The sequence below is a fragment of the Felis catus genome, chromosome B4 (assembly GCF_018350175.1).
Source record: "Felis catus isolate Fca126 chromosome B4, F.catus_Fca126_mat1.0, whole genome shotgun sequence".
Taxonomy (NCBI): domain Eukaryota; kingdom Metazoa; phylum Chordata; class Mammalia; order Carnivora; family Felidae; genus Felis; species Felis catus.
Window position 1 is genome coordinate 118,035,276 of NC_058374.1, and position 19,716 is coordinate 118,054,991.

Sequence of the window (19,716 nt, forward strand, 5' to 3'; positions counted from 1 at the left end):
TTTGAATAATGTTTGATCAATTTAAGTTGAACACATTCAACTCCCAAGCAGGTCCCTTTACAACTTAGTTAATAAAATCCCCTTAAGTATTAAAATCCATTTATGCATTTGATACATTCAGTTCTCTTTTTAAGCTTTTCAGATGCTTGACCTACTAGTCAAACCTTAACAACTCCAATAAATCTAATAAGTTAACCTTAAATAACTAATCATATGTTCTCCTAACCATTCCAGTACTTTTAAACTTGATTAAATTTTCTGAATCTTCCCACTTAAAGGTAAAAGTCTAAAATCCATTACTCAATTACACCTTTTAAATGGAAATCCCAAGACTAATCTGTCATATTCCCTGATATGCCACATTCTCTTAAATATTAAACCTTTTTATATACCACACACATAAATATTGTCCCATGATTAGAAACCTGTCCCTACATTTCCCACAAAAGCATTAATTCTGCAGGTTTGATTTATTTTATCATTTCGACATTTAGTGCAAACCTTCCTGGAGGGAAAATACCTATACCCACTAGATTGAAGTATCTAAAATAAATTAAGGTTGCCATTCCAAACAAGTTGGAGTTACCATGTAGGGAGAACTGGATGCTGAGCATGCTTATTGGCCAGAGATTTTTGACCAGGATGCATAAGGGCCTGGTGTGACAACATAGTATTATTGTTATGACAACAGGGGACTCCCAATCCATTGCCTGTAGATGAAGTTGGCTGCTTCTGGTTGAAATTATGTAATGCACTTTCCTCTTAGGACTACCTTTCCTGCATGCCACAGGAGTTGGACTATCATGTTTTCACTTTCACTTGCTTCCATGTATTTTTTTAAATTTCTTTTTTAATTTCCTGGTTAACCCAATCATTCTTTAGTAGGATGTTCTTTAACCTCCATGTGTATAAGGGCTTTCCAAATTTTCTCTTGTGATTTATTTCAATGTTCCCTAGTTTTGTGATCTGAAAATTATGTAGTTCTTCCTTTTGATTTGAGTAGGTGGGATCCTGCAGTCCCCTCACCCCCCCCCCCCCAAGGACTGCAACTAATTCCAAAACTGCCTGTTTGAAGTTTGCATTTCTTTGGCTTCTTTAATTATTTTAATGTATTTCTCTTCATCTTTAAGGCCATGTATATAATTCAGATTTGAATAACAGCAGTAACACAACAGCAACTGACTTATGGGGCATTTGCTCTGAACCAGATTCAGTATTTTGTGTGACATAACTCTTTCAGTCCTCACAGCGGTCCCATGAGGAAAGAACTATGATTATTCCCATTTCATAATTATAATTTTAATTTTTTTAGGCAAAAAGAAATAAAGCAACTTGACCAAGGTTGCATAGCAATGAATCCAGGATTTCAACCCTGGCAGTGTCTCTCCAGTGACTCACCATGAGATACCATTTATTTCTCTGTTGTAGCTCAGACCAAATGAGACTTTGTATCCAACTCTTTACAGAGGAGTGACCTCTCCAAATTCAAGGTATGCCTATAGTTTTGTAATACTCCTGGTAAGGTTGTAGTTAACTTCCTTCCCAACTTCTTTGTTGCCAGATTGAACTCTTGATTCATTTGCAGGATCTTCATGCAGTGAGAGCCACTACTTGTAGGATTGCATTGTGATCTCTCCTGAATTGTCTGCATCTGTTATCACAGATGCATGTTAATCATGTGCTATTATTTGCCTAACCTTCTTATCTGTCATTGGTAGAGAAGGCAGTACTCATGTTCTTATCTCTTTCTGATTTGATTTTCTGGAGTGTGAATTCCACTCTTCACCAGGTTCAATGTGAGTTTAAATTTTATTATGGCAATTTTAGTTTTCTTGCAAATCTTCCTTGGGTCATCCAGCTTCTTTTGCACTTAATACACTGTTTTCAAAACTCATCCTGTTGTCTTTTATTCTTGACCCTTTCTCTCCTTGATGGCCTCTTGTCTGGGTGTCCTTAGAGGGCACAGCTTCTTGGACAGTATCCAATTGAGGTTGCCAAACTAATTCTTAGAATTCCTTCTGATTCCTCTAAGGAAAGAATTTTCAAGACTGTGCTCTTCCTCTGAGAGCCTGGATATTTTCCCACCTTTTTCCATGTGATTTTTCCGAGCATTCTTGGGGAAAAGAAGAGTTCTTCCCAGGGTGCAGCAACAGAAAAGGAAGTAATGCAACATTCACTGTCTACTTCTTGCCTTACTATTTTCTGGGAGTATTAGTCTGAGGAAAGTGGTGGATAGAGATTGGTGAGTTGGAAGAGGTGGGGAAGTAAACTGCATCTGGCTCTTCAGGCTTGCAGTCCTTCAGACCAAGGTCTCTGAGGCCCTGCAAGCATACATTTCTAATCCATGTTTGTGAGCCATATGTTTATTTGAAATACTTCTTAGAGTCTAGTGGTAAATTGTCTATAACTCTTATTTTTTTATGGTGGTATGGTTTTATATTTTTCTTTGACCGTATATGTATTTTAGTAAGGAATCAGGAAAGGCCATATCAAGGGTTGCCAGCCAGGCTCCATTTAAATCACATGTATTTTGCTATATTCTTGGAGATCTTTATGGAATATGTTGGATATCCCAAATGACTCATTTCCCGGATTTTATAATGGACTTGGATTTATCTCAATCTTTTTTCTTTTTACCTGAAAGATAATGTTAAAAATCTTGTATTTATAAACATCCAGACCTGAGTATTATTTACTTTTGGTTACTCATTCACGGGAATCCAAGCAATGTATGTGACTTGAAAAGACACACATGAAATCTTTAGCTCACCTGTTATGATAGAGAATAGAACAAAGAATGCAACATTAGATTCTATAAGTGTAAGAAATAACAAGAGGACAGTTGGCCAGAATGAGAGGGTAGGGAAGGGAGTGTTCTTGAAGGGTTCTTTAAAATCCCACCAGAAAAACGCCATTAGCTTTCCATGGTAGACAGTAGAGTCTAAATCCCTTTGTCTGGCATTCAAAGCCACCTACCAATTGTATCCTATCTGCTTTCATAACCCTGTCTCTTATCACTTTCCTACGTAGGCCCTGCACTAAAGACTAAACTTGGTTGAACTTTGCAACAAATGGTAGTGTTCTCCGCCCCCTACATCTTGGCTCACACTCTCCCTTGGTTGAATGCTCTCCCAGGGTACCAGAGTCTGCTCATTTCCAAGGCCCAGCTCTTGAAACACTCCAGCATTTACGGTTCAGCACTGCCTTATTGCAGCTCTCTGGGTTCTTTTCTTATCTTTCACCTTGGTTGTACTTTCCAGTCTGACAAGGACCCCACATTGTATTCATGTGGTCCTAAAGCACAGCAATGTGACCTGCACGGAGTAGGACCACAAGGAATAGATCATTTGATTGAAAAGAGAGTTATAGTGAGAAGGCAAATGAAAGGGCAAAAAAATAATAAAATAAAAAGAGAGACAGGGCAGGGGTGCCTGGGTGGCTCAGTGGGTTAAGCATCCAACTCTTGATTTCAGCTCAAGTCATGATCTCATGGTTCGTGAGTTCGAGCCCCACTTGGGGCTGTTTGCTGACAGTGTGCAGCCTGCAGCCTGCTGGGGATTCTTTCTCTCCCTCCCTCCCTGTCCCTACCCCACTCTCTCTCATGAGCTCTCTCTCTCTCTCTTTAAATAAATAAATAAACATTAAAAAAAAAAAGAGAGAAGTAGGGCAGACCAAAAATAGAGATTATAGAAGAAAAAAAAGGAAAAGGCGGATAGGGAGGAGTGAGATACACAGATTTAACTTTCTTTAATTCAAAGATACATATCTTCTTTTCATTGAAATGCTTGTTAGCATATGAGCACCTTCAGCATTGGAGAAAAGAACTGTCTGCTTATATTTACACATTTCGAAGCTTATATTGGAAATAAACATTTATTTTCCCACGGAATACCACAAATTTTGTATTATGTCACAGAATGTGTTAAGATTTTTAAAAGGTATTTTGGAAACTCCAGGACGTCTGTCAATTTTCCTTTTATTCCTGTGAGTCTCTTGGACATTCACGTTCTATCATTTTTGCCTGATCTTTGTTATTTGAGAGATTAGGCCTGTCTCATTTCATAGTACGTGGAAGATTTTATTTGAGACCAGCATTTATTTCATGATGTGGACATGTTTTTAAATCAAAGCTATCATTTTCAAGTATAGCCACTTTTTGTTTTGTTTTAATTGTTCATGGTGGGGATTATATGGAGAAGAAACCAAAAGTAAAACTGCAGAAAATCATCAGGAAGAAATGAGTGGCTCTTGATCGCAGCTCATAAACTGTTCTTGTTAAATCTCTAGAGCTTTAATTTTGAGCTCAGGCATCTCAGAAGCTTGCTGCAGCCAGCTCAGGCTGTGGGTCGTCATGTTACCGCTAGTCCAACACTACCTCATAACAGCTTTCCTCGCGCCAGATGAAATGAAGGCTAAATGTGATTTCTAGGCTACTTTCCACTTTTGCTTACTCTCAGCTTCTAGTCAGTAAGAGACGTAAACATCCCGAAGACTCTGTGATGCATGTCACGCCTCTGATGGGTAGAAGTGACTTGAAGACTTCTTCAGTTTACATCATTCCCTTGTGGGAATGAGTCTTCAGATTTTTCATCTGGGTCCACTGCATAGTGACAGATATTCAGGTGGTGACTCTGGAATCTGGTTGGCAGCCATGTTTCTTCCCCCACTTCTGGGGAAAGGTATTTTTGGTATATCTGGAAGGTGTATCTCTCTGGGAGCTCCGTGAGAAGCCATTGAGCATGGCACGTGGTGGAAAAAGCTTTCAGTGTTATGGTCAGTTCAGAATGAAAGAAACTCCTGCATTACCAACAATTTTGGCATTGGAAAACCATGTTAGAAGATGAGAATACAGCAGTGCAGATGGAGGGTGGGAGAGGAAGAAAGATATTTCAGACAGAGGCATCAGCATTTATAAAGACCCATGGAGAAGTGAGAGTGCGGGTAGACCTGGTGTGCGGTTTGGAGAAATGGAGAAGACGGGTCAGGAGAGATAAAACCCAGGAGCCTTGTAGTCCAAGAGAAGAAATTAGCACTTTGAGTTTCAGAAAATGAGAGCTGGCTGACTCTGTGAAATGGGAGTAATGGTAGAGTGTACCTGAGGATTCAGTTTGGTAACCACAGGCTGGCACAACATTTAGAAAGGGCTTATGTCACAACTGCTGCTCACCTATACAGAGCCTCTGTGTGAGTTAGAAGTAGGTCCTGGTGGATGATGTCCCAGTTATCTGTTGCTGCCATAACTAGCCGTTCCAAAGCAGAGTAGTATAAACAACCATGTTAGTATGCTCTTAGACACTGTGGGTCAGGAATTTGGACAGGGGCCACCAGCGATGGCTTGCCTCTGCTTTACAATGTCTGGGGTATCAGGGCACCTGGGTGGCTCAGTTGGTTGAGCATCCAGCTTACGATTTTGGCTCAGGTCATGATCCCAGGGTTGTGTGATCAAGCCCCATGATGGGCTTTGTACTGAGCATGGAACCTTCTTGGGATTCTCTCTCTCTCCCTCTGCCCCTCTCCCCTGCTTGAGTTCCATTTCCCTCTCTCTCAAAAAAAAAAAAAAAAAGTTATCAGATGGAGAGAGTGGAAGGCTAGGTGTGACCCGACAGCTGAGTGTCATCGGGAGGTGTCTGTACGTGCATGTTTGCGGGGTACACTGGCTATTTGGCTGGCTATTTGGCCAGGACCGTAGCTGAGACTGTCAGGCAGAACACCTGGATGTGGCATCTCCGTGTAGCTATCAGGGAATCGTAACTAGGTTCCAAGAGCGAATATGCCAAAAGGCAGGAAGAGGAAGCTTGCACTGTGTCACTTTGAATTTTCTATTGATCCAGCAGCAAAAATCTTAGATTCACAGGGGATGGACCATAGATCACTTGTTAGGAGGAGTATCAAAGAATTTGGAAGTCATTTTTAAAATTGCCACTTGGTAATTAGAAAAAGATGCTCCTCCAGGCAGACATATCCCTCAGGCAAGGGAAAAAAAACTACCCCTTTCTCCAAACACATACTGTCCCACACCACGGAACACAGGTTGGATTCAGTCGCACTTGTCACCTTCGCTGGGAGCCTTTGTACAGTTCACAACCTGCATGACCATACATAGAAGCCTTGGGCTAAGTGAATCTTAGGCACGCTTCCTCTGTCCTACTCCTCAAAATCAAAAAGAAAGCTACCTTTCTCCATGCAACTTTCAGCCTTGCTCCCTACATCTATTTTTTCCCCATTGTGATTGATTCAATTTACTTAATATTTTTTTTTTCCTGTGGCTTATGGTGACCCTGGGCTTTGGTTGGTCATTTTAAAAAAGACTTATATTGCCTATTGCTGAATATTCTCTTGTTTTCTACTTGATTCCTACACTCCCCTCCCCCCACCCAATCCCTTTTCAGAACATACTTCGAACAATACAAATAACAGGCCTAGTTTCAGTGATTTGAATTTTCTCTCTTAGATCCTTTTGGGGGCAAGTATTTTTAAAGTGCTAATCCTCTTTTCAGAACTTCCAAGTTTTAAATTTTTATCAAGTTAGAGAAGTTAAAAAGTTTTTTAATTAAATCACATTATAGTATGTTTGAACCTTTCCCTAGATCTTCCCTGAAGCAACTGGCATTAGGTGAAAGTGGTCAAGGAAATGAGTTTAAGATAATGTGTACTGGTGAGAAATGGTTATGGAGGTCAAATTAATTGAGCTATAAATAACCGAAGAATGAGGAAATGGGCGGCTAGGATAGCATATTCATGATCCTACTGAAGAAAGAATGGGAAGGTATGAAGAGAATTAGGAGCAGAACACCATCCTGTACCAGCCACTAGCTGACCCTGTTAGGCACGGACAGCTTGGATATTGCACAGGTGGTGGTGGAAGTCGGAGCGGGGAGAGAAGGAATGGAGGCATCATTTGGGGAGGAAAGGACATTGGGGAAGAAAGCGTATACTGAGGGATTGATTAGCAGTACTGCACTCTAAATTAGTCTCTGATTATTTCCTGATTATAAGTTATCCAAGGTCTGGAATTGGGTCATGTACTTTTTTTTTTTTTTATTGTATCCAGAGCCAACACCAGACCTGTAATAAGACCATTAAAATATAGACTAAAATTCAACAGTGATTTCTAACCATCGGGCATTGCAGTGAAAGTGTTTGTCTTTATTCTTTTGTGGATCCTCTTCTCTCTCCTTTTCAGATTAGGAGTTCTTGATCAGTGTGGTGGGAGGACATTAAGGGAAAGGAAAAATGACTTTAGGAGTCATAAATGTAAGTACTGGCTCTAGATGGTCTTAGAATCACCTGAATATTCATATTCTAAGGTCATTGAAAAGTCACAAATACATTCTGTTTATTAGATATAAATTGAAAAGAACTGTTTTTATAGCAAATGGAAAAATTTGTGCAGAAAACATTTCATGCTCCTAAATGCTGACTTTTGGAAAATCCCAGGTGAAATCAGAATGACCTACTATTTTAAATGGGCTCACTGGGAGTCAGCATAAGCGTTCTACTCTCCTGAGCCCTGGAGCCAAATTTCAGTTTCCTGTAAGTATTCAGTTACTTCATAACACCAGAGAAACTGCCTTCCTGGGCCTGCTCTTCCTTCTAGGTGCAGAAGGAAGATTGGTTTGATCAGGGCCTAAAGTTGCTAGTGAGATGATAGCAACTGAGGCAGGAGAAATCCTTTGTTGTCTTGGTCTGGTTGTCTGCCTAAGGGTTGCAGAAGGGACAATGAGATACTCTTATTTAAATTGCCCTCCAATGTGAATTTCAAGGCATGACCTCTCTTTTAATTCACTTATAAGACTATAACACTGTTAGATTATTTGTCTACTGGATGACTCTGTCCTAATAGATCCATTTTTTTCCCTGCACACTTTTTTTTTTCAAACCCACTTAAAAAAATGTGAAAAAGACTACTGATTTTTAAAGCTCTGTCTTCTCTTCAGTTGGATGCACCATTTTCAGTGGGTAAAAAGCACTTTTGAGGGGTATGATATTAATATAATACCCTATGTTATCCACTTGAGGCACCATCATTTTATGTGCCGTTAAGAAAAGAAAAAAAACAAAACCCTGCCAATTAATTGTGAGATATCAGATGCCATCAATTATAAGATGCATTCTGATTTCTGAGATATTAAAAGGAAAAAAAGAATGTCTTAGACTCAGTGAAATAAGATACAAATATTTGGTTTTTTATCACTATATACGTGCATTTAATTTTACAGAACTACAGTATTTCAGTGCAAATTGTTTATCCCCTCCCTCCCCAACTGTTGTTGCTATATCCATCCGTCCATTCATCTATCCATCATCTCATATAATTAAATTGTATAAAATAATGTATAAAGGTGTATATTGTATATAATCCATATTTATTCATATGATCATACAACCATGTGCAAACCTAGGCACACAAACACATAAATGTAACATTTTAGGAAGTTTGATCATTGTTTTATAATACTGTGATTTTATAAGCATTTTTTCTACATTTAGGTTTTATCCCAGTTGGTAGAGCTGTGATTCATTCTTTTTCATGGCCGTATAATATTCCACGATGGATCTAATATCATGGCCATGTTCTATTCCACAGTGGATCTGCTTTATGGATGCTTATTTTTCTCCCATTTTGTTGTAGTTGTCAGTGTTGGCACTTATTGGCTCTTTTACAAACAGTGATGCATTAAACATCCTGTACCACGTTCTTATACGTTTGAGCTTTTATTTCCTTGGCCAAATCCCCAGGAGGGGCAAGTTTTCAGTCAAAGAGGTGTATATTCTTAATAAATGTGGGCAAATTCTTTACCAAAAAAGCTGTTGTAGTTCACATTTCTTTTTAAACATACTTTTACCCTTGGGCACATTTTGTCCTCTTTAAGAAATGTAAAATAGACCTGTTTTAAAAGTTTAACAATAGTAATTATTTTTCTTTCATACTTTGTCAGTCAAATGAGCATAATGGACATTTAATTTACTTCCATTTACATTTCCTGTGCCACTAGGGAAATTGAACATTTTTGAATACTTGTGGCATTAAGTCTTCCTAACTAATAACACGGACCAAATTTTAAGTGACATTGTATTAGCAGGGTTTTTTTTTTTCTGTGATCTTATCACAATTTAGTATTGCAGTAAAGCTAGATTCCACTAGTGAGATTTCCTTCATTTTCTGTGCCCTAGAATAGTTTAAATAACACTGGCATTATCTGTTCATCAGAACATTTGCAGTTGTCCAGGTGTTTTGGTTATCCCAGTGATGGTGGGATGCTAATGTTATTGTGTACCTAGGAGCTAGGAATGGGTTAATGCCAAGCAATGTACAAGACAGTCCTATAATAATAAAGTATTCAAAAATACTGATAATGTCCCAGCTAAAAAAAACACTGGGTGGCTCAGTCAGTTAAGTGTTCGACTTCAGCTCAGGTCACGATCTCACGGTTCATGGGTTTGAGCCCTGCATCGGGCTCTGTGCTGACAGCTCAGAGCCTGGAGCCTGCTTCTCCTTCTGTGTCTCCCTCTCTCTCTCTCTGCCGCTCCCCAACTGGTGTGCGCGCTCAGACACACACTCTCTCTCTCCCCCCCCCCTCTCAAAAATAAATATTAAAAATACTTTAAAAAAACAAACACTGGGTTTGAAAAACTCAGCTGAGAACCCATCAGATTTCAGTGCTTCTTTCTAATGATAGCTTTTTAAAATTTTTTAACCTTTCAAACCTCTGTGCTAATGGATCTCTTTCCCTTAGGTTTAAAAGTACGTTCCCATAGATTTTGGTATGAAACATTCTTCTTTTCAGTTTGTAATTTTTCTTTTGATTCCTCTTTGGTCCAAGAATTTTCTTTAAAAAATTTTTTTTTGAATATTTATTTTTTGAGAGAGAGAGGGAGCAAGTCAGGGAGGGGCAGAGAGAGAAGGAGAGAGAATCCCAAGCAGGCTCTCCACGGTCAGTGAAGAGCCCAACACGGGGCTCAAACTCACAAACTGTGAGATCATGACTTGAGCCAAAACCAAGAGACGGATGCTTAACTGACAGAACCACGCACGTAACCCCTGGTCCAAGAATTTTCTAAAAGTATGTGTCTTAATTTCCTAGTAGTTATACCTTTTTTGGAGGAAACTTTTTATTATTTGTTTCTATTTGTATCATTTTGTAATCAAAGAATGTATCATGTGTCTTTTAAAACTATATTAGAGGTTTGTGGTTAATACTTTTTTTTTACAGATGATCCATTGATCATTTCACTCTCCAATCACACACACACACACACACACACACACACACACACATTCTCTATTTGAGAAGATACTTTCTATTTGTGAATTAACAGATTCAGTATAGATTGTTATTAGTTTGCAAGGCTGTCATAACAAAATACCACATATTGAGTGGGCTTAACAGATATTTCTTCTCCCACAATTCTGGAGGCTAGAAGTCCAAGATCATGATGCCAGCAAGTTTGGTTTCTTCCGAGGCCTCTCTTCTTGGCCTATTGATAGCCACCTTCTCATTGTGCCTTCATGTGGTCTTTTCTCTGAGTATGCATCACTCGTGGCACTTTCTGTGTCCAAATTTCCTCTTCTAATAAGGACACCAGTCAGACTGGGTTATGGCCCAACCGTATGACCTCATTTAATTTTAATTACCACTTAAAAGTCCTATCTCTATATACAGTTACATTCTGATCTTTTAGGATTAAGACTATGTGAATTTCTTTGTGGGAGGTGGGGGAGACACGGTTCAGCCCAATAACATAAGATTTATTAAGTAAAGCTTATAAAATTGAAGTATTCATTTTTTCTCTGATCTTGTTTTTTTTATAAGCTAGAGTTGGGTGATGCTCAAAAGATATATTGATATTTCAAGCTAAACTTACGTTTTTATCAAGGTCTCCCATTTCCAATAATTTTTGCTTTTTATGTTTAGCTTCTACCATATATGAAATTACAGTTATTTTATCTTCCTTATGACTTGTATGAAAACCTAATGACCCTCTATTTCCTTTTTAGGGCTTTTAACATTAAATTCCAATTTGTCTAATGTTAATGTCCTCTTTGCCTTTGTCCATACATTTGTATTCAGCCTTTCTCAATCACTTAGTTGTACAGTTGTTTCTTTTCAATTGCATAAATCAAAGTGTTTTCTTTTAATCCAGCTTGACAGTCTCATGCAGTGGGATAATTTAGTCTAGTTTTAGTGTAGTGACTTAATTTTATTTCTCTCTTCTTCCATTATGATTTGTATTGTTGTTCCACTTTCCCCTTATCCTAATTTTAATTCATTTGATCATCTTCTTATTTATTTGGAAGATCTACTGCACTATTTTGATCCTTTCTCTGTACTTATAATGTTACATGTATTTCTCTAGTATTATTTCCAAAATAAGACACTGTTTACTTTAATCTTAGCAAGCCCTTCTTCTTACCTTCTATTTGATGTCTCCCCTGACATCACTCTTTCCTCTCCATAGTCTGTGGGTGTTAATTCATCATCCTGTGAGTGTGCGTGCTGCAGAGGAGAGGCCTGATACCTGTCTGATTTCTTTTTCCTTTGTGGCAAACTGTTTTGTTTTGCTTCTGTCTAGAAGTTTGTTAAATTTTGTCTTTATCCTTAGAATCTATAAATTTATTGGGATAGTCTTAAACCCTCCTTTTCTTATTAATCTAGGCTTGAACTGTGTCCTTTCATTCTGCAGACTCCAGTCGTTTACTAGTACAGAGAAAATTTTCCCTGTTATTTGTTTAAACACTGTATCTCTGTCCTCTCTTCCCGTCTTCTTCTGGGGTGGGGGAAAGCTAGGTTCTTGACTTTGTCCTCCAAAGCTTTTGTCTTTTCTCGTAATATTTCTGACCTTTTATAATTTCTATGTCTTCATGTTTCTTTTTATTTATTTTTTTCCCATCAGCTTTGTGTTTTGAGATGTTTCTTATACTTGACTTCCAAGTCACTCATTTGGATCTTAACAGTGAACATCCAGTCTTCAAATTCATCTGCTAAATTGTTTATTTGTAAAATCATGGTCTTTGTTTTGATTTTCCTCCAGAAAGGTTATTTTTGCTCTTTGCTTTTATTGTGATTGCTATTACATATTTTTTAATAAAAAAACACATGTATTACATCATTATCATTTATTTTTCGTAGCCATTCTGTTTTCCTAGACATGTATTCTATTTGTTCTGATCTTACTCTCTCTGGCTTTAATATAATTTTTTAAAATATGTATTGTTCATTCACGTATTTATTTTCCAACATCCTCAGCAGCCCTCAGATGTGGCTGTTGGAGATCTCTGGTGGTGGCAGTTCAGGAAGAGAGGGATAGAAGGCAGTGTGGTGTCTACATTCTGGGCAGTTGGTGTATCCCCAGCTTCCCACGGAAGCATCAAAAGAAGCCTCCTGCCCCAATGGTTTTTGATTCTGCAGGGCTGGGGACAGGGAGGACCAGGCCCGCATGCTTTGTAACTTCTTCACCGCTTATCTCCTACTTCTGGTCCGAGGATCCCAGGCATGCTCATGGATGGGGCTTAGAACCTCCTGAGTTCTGTGAGCCGTGCTGTCTCCAGCATCTTAGGAGTTGTGATCCTCATGCTAGGGCTCTCTCACATTTACCTCCTGTAGTCTCTTGCTCCTTTAGTCCCTGTGGGGAAAACTTGAACCATTTCCTTCTTTGAGGACTCACTCTGAGGGGATGCCTCACTTCTACCCAGTACTCCTTGGACCCAATAGAAACAGATACGCTGGAGTTGAGAGTATAGCCGTAACAGACCTTTGCAAGACCTTTGCTGTAACAGACCTCCGTATTTTCACAATCCCTAAGAGGCCTATTCTAAAGTGGTTACCTTATAAATCAGCAAAATCTTAGCAAAATTCAGAGTTTCCTAGCCTTTTAAATCAGGAGAAGTATTCAATCTAGGCTGATTCTTTGCCTTAATGCACACTGGCAATGAGAGCTTAAATGCTAAATGATGTTCTTTCTTTCACATGTGTGAGACAGAGGAACATTTATTGTAAAAGTTAAACAGAGTGACAGCTTGCTTTGGCTAATGTGTAAGAGTTCTTGACTGGGCTGCTTTCCTTTCTTCCATAATAAGTAGTTAATAGAAATTCACTGACCTGCAGTGCAGACTTAATTTATCGCGTATATCAAGTTGATTTAACAGGAATGGAATGTGGTGGAACAATAGCTTCCCTCTCTCCCCACATCTTGGTGATCCTCCAACATTTCCCCTGAAAAGAAAATCAGGTTTAACACCATGTAGAACCTTTGTGATTTTAAATAATTGGACCATGTTTGAAAAAAAAGTATTTAATCAATGGCAATCATCTGTTTATTTGAAAAACTATTGGGTGGGGGAGGTGGTATTTGTCTTTAAATTTTTCGCTTTTGGGAAAAGCTAAAGTGACTGAGTACACTGTGTGCTTCGCACTGTGCAAAAGAAAAACTGAAAATCCTGAATTGCTTCTTTCTTGTGTGGTATGTTCTCTATTTAGAAAATCCTTAATTAATTTTGTGTGAAAGCAGACGGTCAAAGGATTTAAAGAAGCAGAAAAACATCTTGAATTCCCTACTGCTGGCAAAGTGGGGAAAGAGAAAATGGTAAACTGAGTAACAGAAGTCATCTTGAAGTCTGCCATCATAATAAGATGTAAATAACAACAGCCACAAATCTGAATCACTTACAGAAGTTTGCACAGGGTTTTTTCCATTTTAAATGCATTTCTCCCCCAACTTTATTCTCCTGAGACATCAGCCATTTAAAAGCATGATATTGGAACTAACCCAGCATCACTTTTAATTAGCACAGAGATGCTAATTATACTTTTTCTGTGTGATGCTTAATGTGAGCTGTCAGGGCACTGCATTTTTCACATCAGCTGCAGTGAGGTACACATGATCACCAGACCCGTTTTAAAATTATAAAGGCCAAATACATCCAAACTGATTATTATTTTTTAACAGTAGTAATCTGCTAGAAGATACATGAAAATAATGGCATCAAAGTGAAAAAAGTGAGCTTTTTCCAGACACAAGCATATTTTATTTTATTCAATATTTGTGGTCTGAGCAAATCAAATTTCTTGCCATTGCATCATTTAAAATACCATACAAAGCTTGACTTGAAATAAAGCTACACTTTCATGAAAAAGAGTCTGTTTTGAAAAGCAAATTCCCTTCCATTTTATAGGTTTAGGGCTTTGCGTTTTAGATTTTCTTAAAGGAAGGCCTACCTGTGTTCTTGACATGATTTCATTGTTAAAGCTGATAGCTCTAGGAATGCAATGAATACTATCCTTTAATAAAGTCTGTTGTGTGAATTTAATTAAGCACACATTTGATTAAATTTATTTTAATTATTAAAAGACAGTTAGATTGAATTCTTCCCAGTACTCAAACACATAACCCTCCCCTTGACCAGACGTCAAACACAAAATGAAACAAACACATCCAACTATAAATTCTAAGCCTTATGTTTTGCTAACACTTATCAGAATAAGGATGAGAACCTAAATGACGTTAAGGTCTATACTCATTGTGCAATTTATTATATAATTATATCTAACAAAAAGGATTCATTCTACTTTAAATTATTTTTTGAAGTATTGATGTAATGAACACTGGAGTTAGCCAGAAATCTGGGAGGAGTAACTCAACAAAACTGTCTATTTTGGGGGGCACAAGTTTTTTCCTCAGCTAAAGTGAATCCTCTGTAATTTTAACTCACTTGGAGAAAATTCTGAATTATTTTCTAAAAGTCTAAATTGCAGAATATTATAAAAGAAATTGAATTTGATGGCTTTTGGTATACTTGGCCTACTGTATAACGATAATAACACAACAGTGATCACTGTAATGTTTATTCACTGTCTGCTATGGTCCTGGCACTGCACTGTGTGCTTTACATAAAAACCATACCAAGTAAGAGCCATTATTATCTGCATTTTATAACCGAGGACAGTATGGTGCTGGACATTATGGAGCTGGCTCAAGGCTTCGTAGCTAGCAAGTGGCAAGAGTGAGTCGCACCCAGGCCTGTCTGGTACTAAAGCCCATGTTAACCATTGCACTATATGATGAAATTTATGGTTTTGGTCATATGGTAGAAAGTCCTAGATGTATTTTTTTTTCCATCTAAAATCAAGTTTCGTATGACTGCATGATCATGTTTTCACTGTTCTCAGAAGGCCATTTCTTCATATCTATGGTAAAAGCAGATCTCTGTCCAGTATGCTTTGAATGCTGACTGCTATGGACTCAATTCCATAATTTGAGAGACTGCATTCCCCCCAAATTCATATGTTGAAACCCTAACACTTAATGTTATGATATTTGGAGGTGGATGCTTGGGGCGGGGGAGGGGGTAATAATCTAATTATTACATTAAAAGAGAAAAAAAATACCTTTAGGACTTTCTACCATATCCCCCCAAACACTTAAATGAGGTTGTAAGGGTAGGCCCCCATGACGGGATTAGTGCCCTTATAAGAAGAGGAAGAGAGAGGCGCCTTGGGCGTTCAGTAGGTTAAACAACTGACTTCAGCTCAGGTCATGATCTCATGGTTCATGAGTTTGGGCCCGTGTCGGGCCTTCTGCTGACAGCTCAGAGCCTGGAGCCTGCTTCAGCTTCTGTGTCTCCCTCTCTCTCTGCCCCTCCCCCACTTGCATTCTGTCTCTCTCTTTCAAAAATAAGTAAACATTAAAAAAAAAAAAAAAAGAAAGAAAGAAAGAAAAAGAAGAAAAGATACCAGGGTGCCCTCTGTCTCTCTACCATGTGAAGACCCAGCAAGAAGGTAGCCATCTGTAAGCCAGGAAGAGAGCCTTCTTTGGGGAGCCAATGTAGCCCACACCATGATCTTGGCTTTGCAAGCCTCCAGAGCTATGAGAAATAAATTCCTGTTGTATAACCCACACAGTATTTTGTTATGGCAGCCCCAGCTAACTAAGGCACTAATAAAGTGCAAATGAGTGGAATACAGAGGAATAGTCAATGCAGGATGTTAAATGACAAGAATATTAGTATAGCAATATGAAACACTTATGAGTCCTATGTACTGGGCACTGGTCCGTGTGCCTTAACAGTGTAACTTGCTTGACCAGTCCTCATAGTAATCCTGTATGTTACTGTTATTAGTAATGTATAATATATAGTGTCTGTGTGTGTGTGTATATGTATATATATATATATGTATATATATGTATATATATACATATACATATATATGTAGTAATATTACTATAATATTACTGTAGTAACATATATATATATATATATATATATATATATATATATATATATAGTAATATTACCGTAACTAGCATCGTCTTCATTTTACAACTGAAAATACTGATGGACAGAAATGTTGAGCAACTTATCCCAACAGTACACCTCTAGGTGGAACCATAATAGAACTAGAATTCAAACTCAGGCAGTCTAATCCAGAACCTATAGTCTTTCTTTTTCTACCAGAGGGTTTTGTCAGTTTTCATATCTGTAAAATGGGGATAATGGCTGCTTTATTTGTAGGGTAAGGAGAAATAGGTGAGGTCATGAATGTGAAACTACTTAAAAAAGCAGCAAAACACAATATAAGGTATTATTATTTATTAGCATAAGTTTTCAAAATTGATAGTTAGCAAATTTATTTCTACCCTTGCTCCTTCAACAAATAAGTTGAGACAAGCTACAAAAAAAAGGACATAAAAATAAGGCCAGAAAACCAGATTCAAGCAAAGAAGAAAGACAGGACAACAAATAATGGCAAGTCTTCTAATACCCAAGACAAAAGGTGAAACACAAGCTACATAGTTTTATCAATAAAAAAGAAAATAGAGTATTTTCTCAGGAGGAAGAAAGTTTATTTTTTTCCCTACCATTACATTTAAAAAGAAATTTCTCATGTTGGAGCTCCTAAGTGAACATAATGATCAGTGGTTTCACAGAGTAAGCAGTTTGATTGATTACAATATCATCACTTTTGTTTCTCTCTTCTTGTCATGGTGGAGATATTAAGGAGCCATGAAACTTTCAAATTTGGTCAGCAGGAGGGAAATGTTATAGAGTATAAGGATATAGATAATTTAAGACTGGATAATCAACCTTTAAATTGTCAGAAATTGACTATTTTTCAAAGAAGGCCTCCCAAGTGTGCCAGATAGATCTGCCATGGCTGTGACAATGCAAACCACCAGGTCATTTCACACTGATGCCATGTAGGGCATGATGCAGGATGCGTAATTGATGATTCGATGCGGTTTCTGCTCTTGGGGCCCAAATTTTAAATTAGACATAGTGTATTAGTACAGAAAATGGATCAGAATATAGATAAGATATGCATTGTGGAATATTTAGAAAAATATAAAAATAAATAAAAATATGAAGTCAACATTGATCAAATTACCATCGTTGTTATCTTTTGGTGTGTATTTCTTTCTAGTCTCTTATTCTCATTCTCTCTGTAAGTAGACATATAAATATTGAAATGATATAGATAGATATAGATGCACACATGTATTTATACACATGTCCAGAGGTTCAGAGATTCACATGGGTTATGTATCTTTCCCATGGTTTCAGAGCCAATAAGTGGCAAAGATGGAGCTCAGATCCATTTCTGTCTGATGCTAATGCCCCATTCTCTTAATCACTATTCTGTATTTTGAGTATGTCAGGTTTTTGAACCACGTTATTTTATGAAGGTAGAAGCATGCATTATTTAACACTTTGTACTCTTATGCCCTCCCCAATCACCTTGTATTGGGAGCACAGTTTCAGGTTATTAGTGTTTTTCTTTTTTTAAAATTTTTGATGACTTTTGATACTGTTTAGTATTCTGCCATGGACCATCATGTATTTAATTGTATCATTAGGGGTGGCTCAGCCGGTTAAGCATCCGACTCTTGATCTCAGCTCAAGTCATGATCTCATGGTCATGAGATAGAGCCCTGCATTGGGCTCAGGATGGAGCATGGAACCTGCTTGGGATTCTCCCTCTCCCTCTCTCTCTCTGCCCTTTCCCAGCTCATGCTCTCTCTCTCTCTTTCTCTCTCTCAAAATAAATACTCTTTAAAAACTTATATCATTATTTAAAATCTTTAGGTTTCCAGTGTTCCCAAGTTGTTATATATTCCCCATAAAGCAGAGGTGAAAAGCCCTGCTTTTGTTTGTCAAGGAAGGCTTCATGGGAAAGGCAGGCACTAGGGATGGATCTTGAAGTTGCCTGGGGTTGATCAGTCAGACATGTAAGAGAAGAACATACCTAGTGGAAGAAAAAAAAACATGGCAGATCTGGAGAACTAAGAGTAGTTCAGTGTGGCAATATAGTATAAGAGATGAGGCTTTGTTTCCATATACATGCGTCTGAATTCCATTAGCACATCTTAACCGTGTGAATTTGGGTAACTTACTTGGCCTCTTTAAGGCTGGATTTTCTCATCTGTAAAATGAGTATTGCAATAAGGTTGTTGTAAGGGCACAGAGGTCTTTTTATATAGAACCTGGGGCCTCATTAGAACTCAAGAAATATTATTGTTTTTTATCATTGTTAGTATGATATCAACCACTTTAGGGTGTATGTTTGGGGAATGCTGAGAGACAAAGCAGGGCAAATCCTAGAGATCAATAAATGTTCTGCTAGGGAACTTTGTCTTTATGTCACATGTATTCAGGCACTGATAGATTTATAAGCTAGGCAGTGCTGTGATAAGATTGGAATTGCAGTACGGATGCAAGACTGTAAGTAGGGCCATTGCAGTTGCAGGTGAGACATTAATTCATTAATAGTGGTATCTTAAAGGAGACAAGTAAGGGACATGTTAAGGTTAGAGAATCACTGGAACTAAGGGATTCTTTGGATCAAAGGGTGAAGGAAGGAGGGTCCAATATGATATGGAAAAAGTATGTGATGTTTTTGCCTGCACAGTGTTCCTCCTTTTCTTTCTTTCTTTCTTTCTTTCTTTCTTTCTTTCTTTCTTTCTTTCTTTCTTTCTCTTTCTTTTCCTTCCTCCCTCCCTCCCTCCCTCCCTCCCTCCCTCCCTCCCTCCCTTTCTTTCTCTCTTTCTTTCTTTCTTTTTCTTTCTTTTCCTTCCTTCCTTCCTTCCTTCCTTCCTTCCTTCCTTCCTTCCTTCCTGTTGTTGGTGGTGTTGTTGGTGTTGAAATAGTATCTCGGTTTTCCTCTGGGTGATCACTTCTTTCCCATATTCAATTTCCCATTTCCCTTTATCCAAGATGTGTGAGGATGACCCAACAGTTCCATATCCCTGGGCACAGTAAGGACTCAGGAATGAGTCAGTGAACTGAGTTGGTCCAGCAAGACCAGGACTCTTGCTAAAATTATTAGGAGGGAGAACCTCTTTCTTCTGGGATTAAAACAAGATGGATATAAGCTTATCATACACAACCCAAGAGGAGCTAACACTGGAGAAGAGCTGAGCAGAAAAAGAGAGTAGGAGAGTAATTTTATAGTACTGCTTAGCTTTAGACTTCACACCTAAGTGATTCAATAAATTATGTTTTCTAGTCCAGCCAGCTTCAGTTGAATATCTTTACTTGAAACCAAATTTAAAATTCTAGCAAATACAGGTGATTTCCAGATGTTTTCATTGGGCAATTGGGTGGACTAACCACTATGTGAAACATAGAGGAGATACAGGTTTGGGAGAAAATGATCGCTTTGGTTTGGAGCATGTTCAGTCTGGATTACTCACGGGGCAAGTAGGTGGAGATGTCTGATA

General features: G+C 38.1%; 1 long non-coding RNA gene across 1 annotated transcript in view; it reads right to left on the reverse strand.

Moving 5' to 3' along the window:
- The window catches only part of LOC123386694, a 58,380-nt gene that overhangs the window by 8,300 nt on the left and 30,364 nt on the right, over positions 1-19,716 (reverse strand). The window contains exon 2 of the long non-coding RNA XR_006600990.1: positions 13,101-13,214. This is a non-coding gene — a long non-coding RNA (uncharacterized LOC123386694). The remainder of the gene's footprint in view (positions 1-13,100; positions 13,215-19,716) is intronic.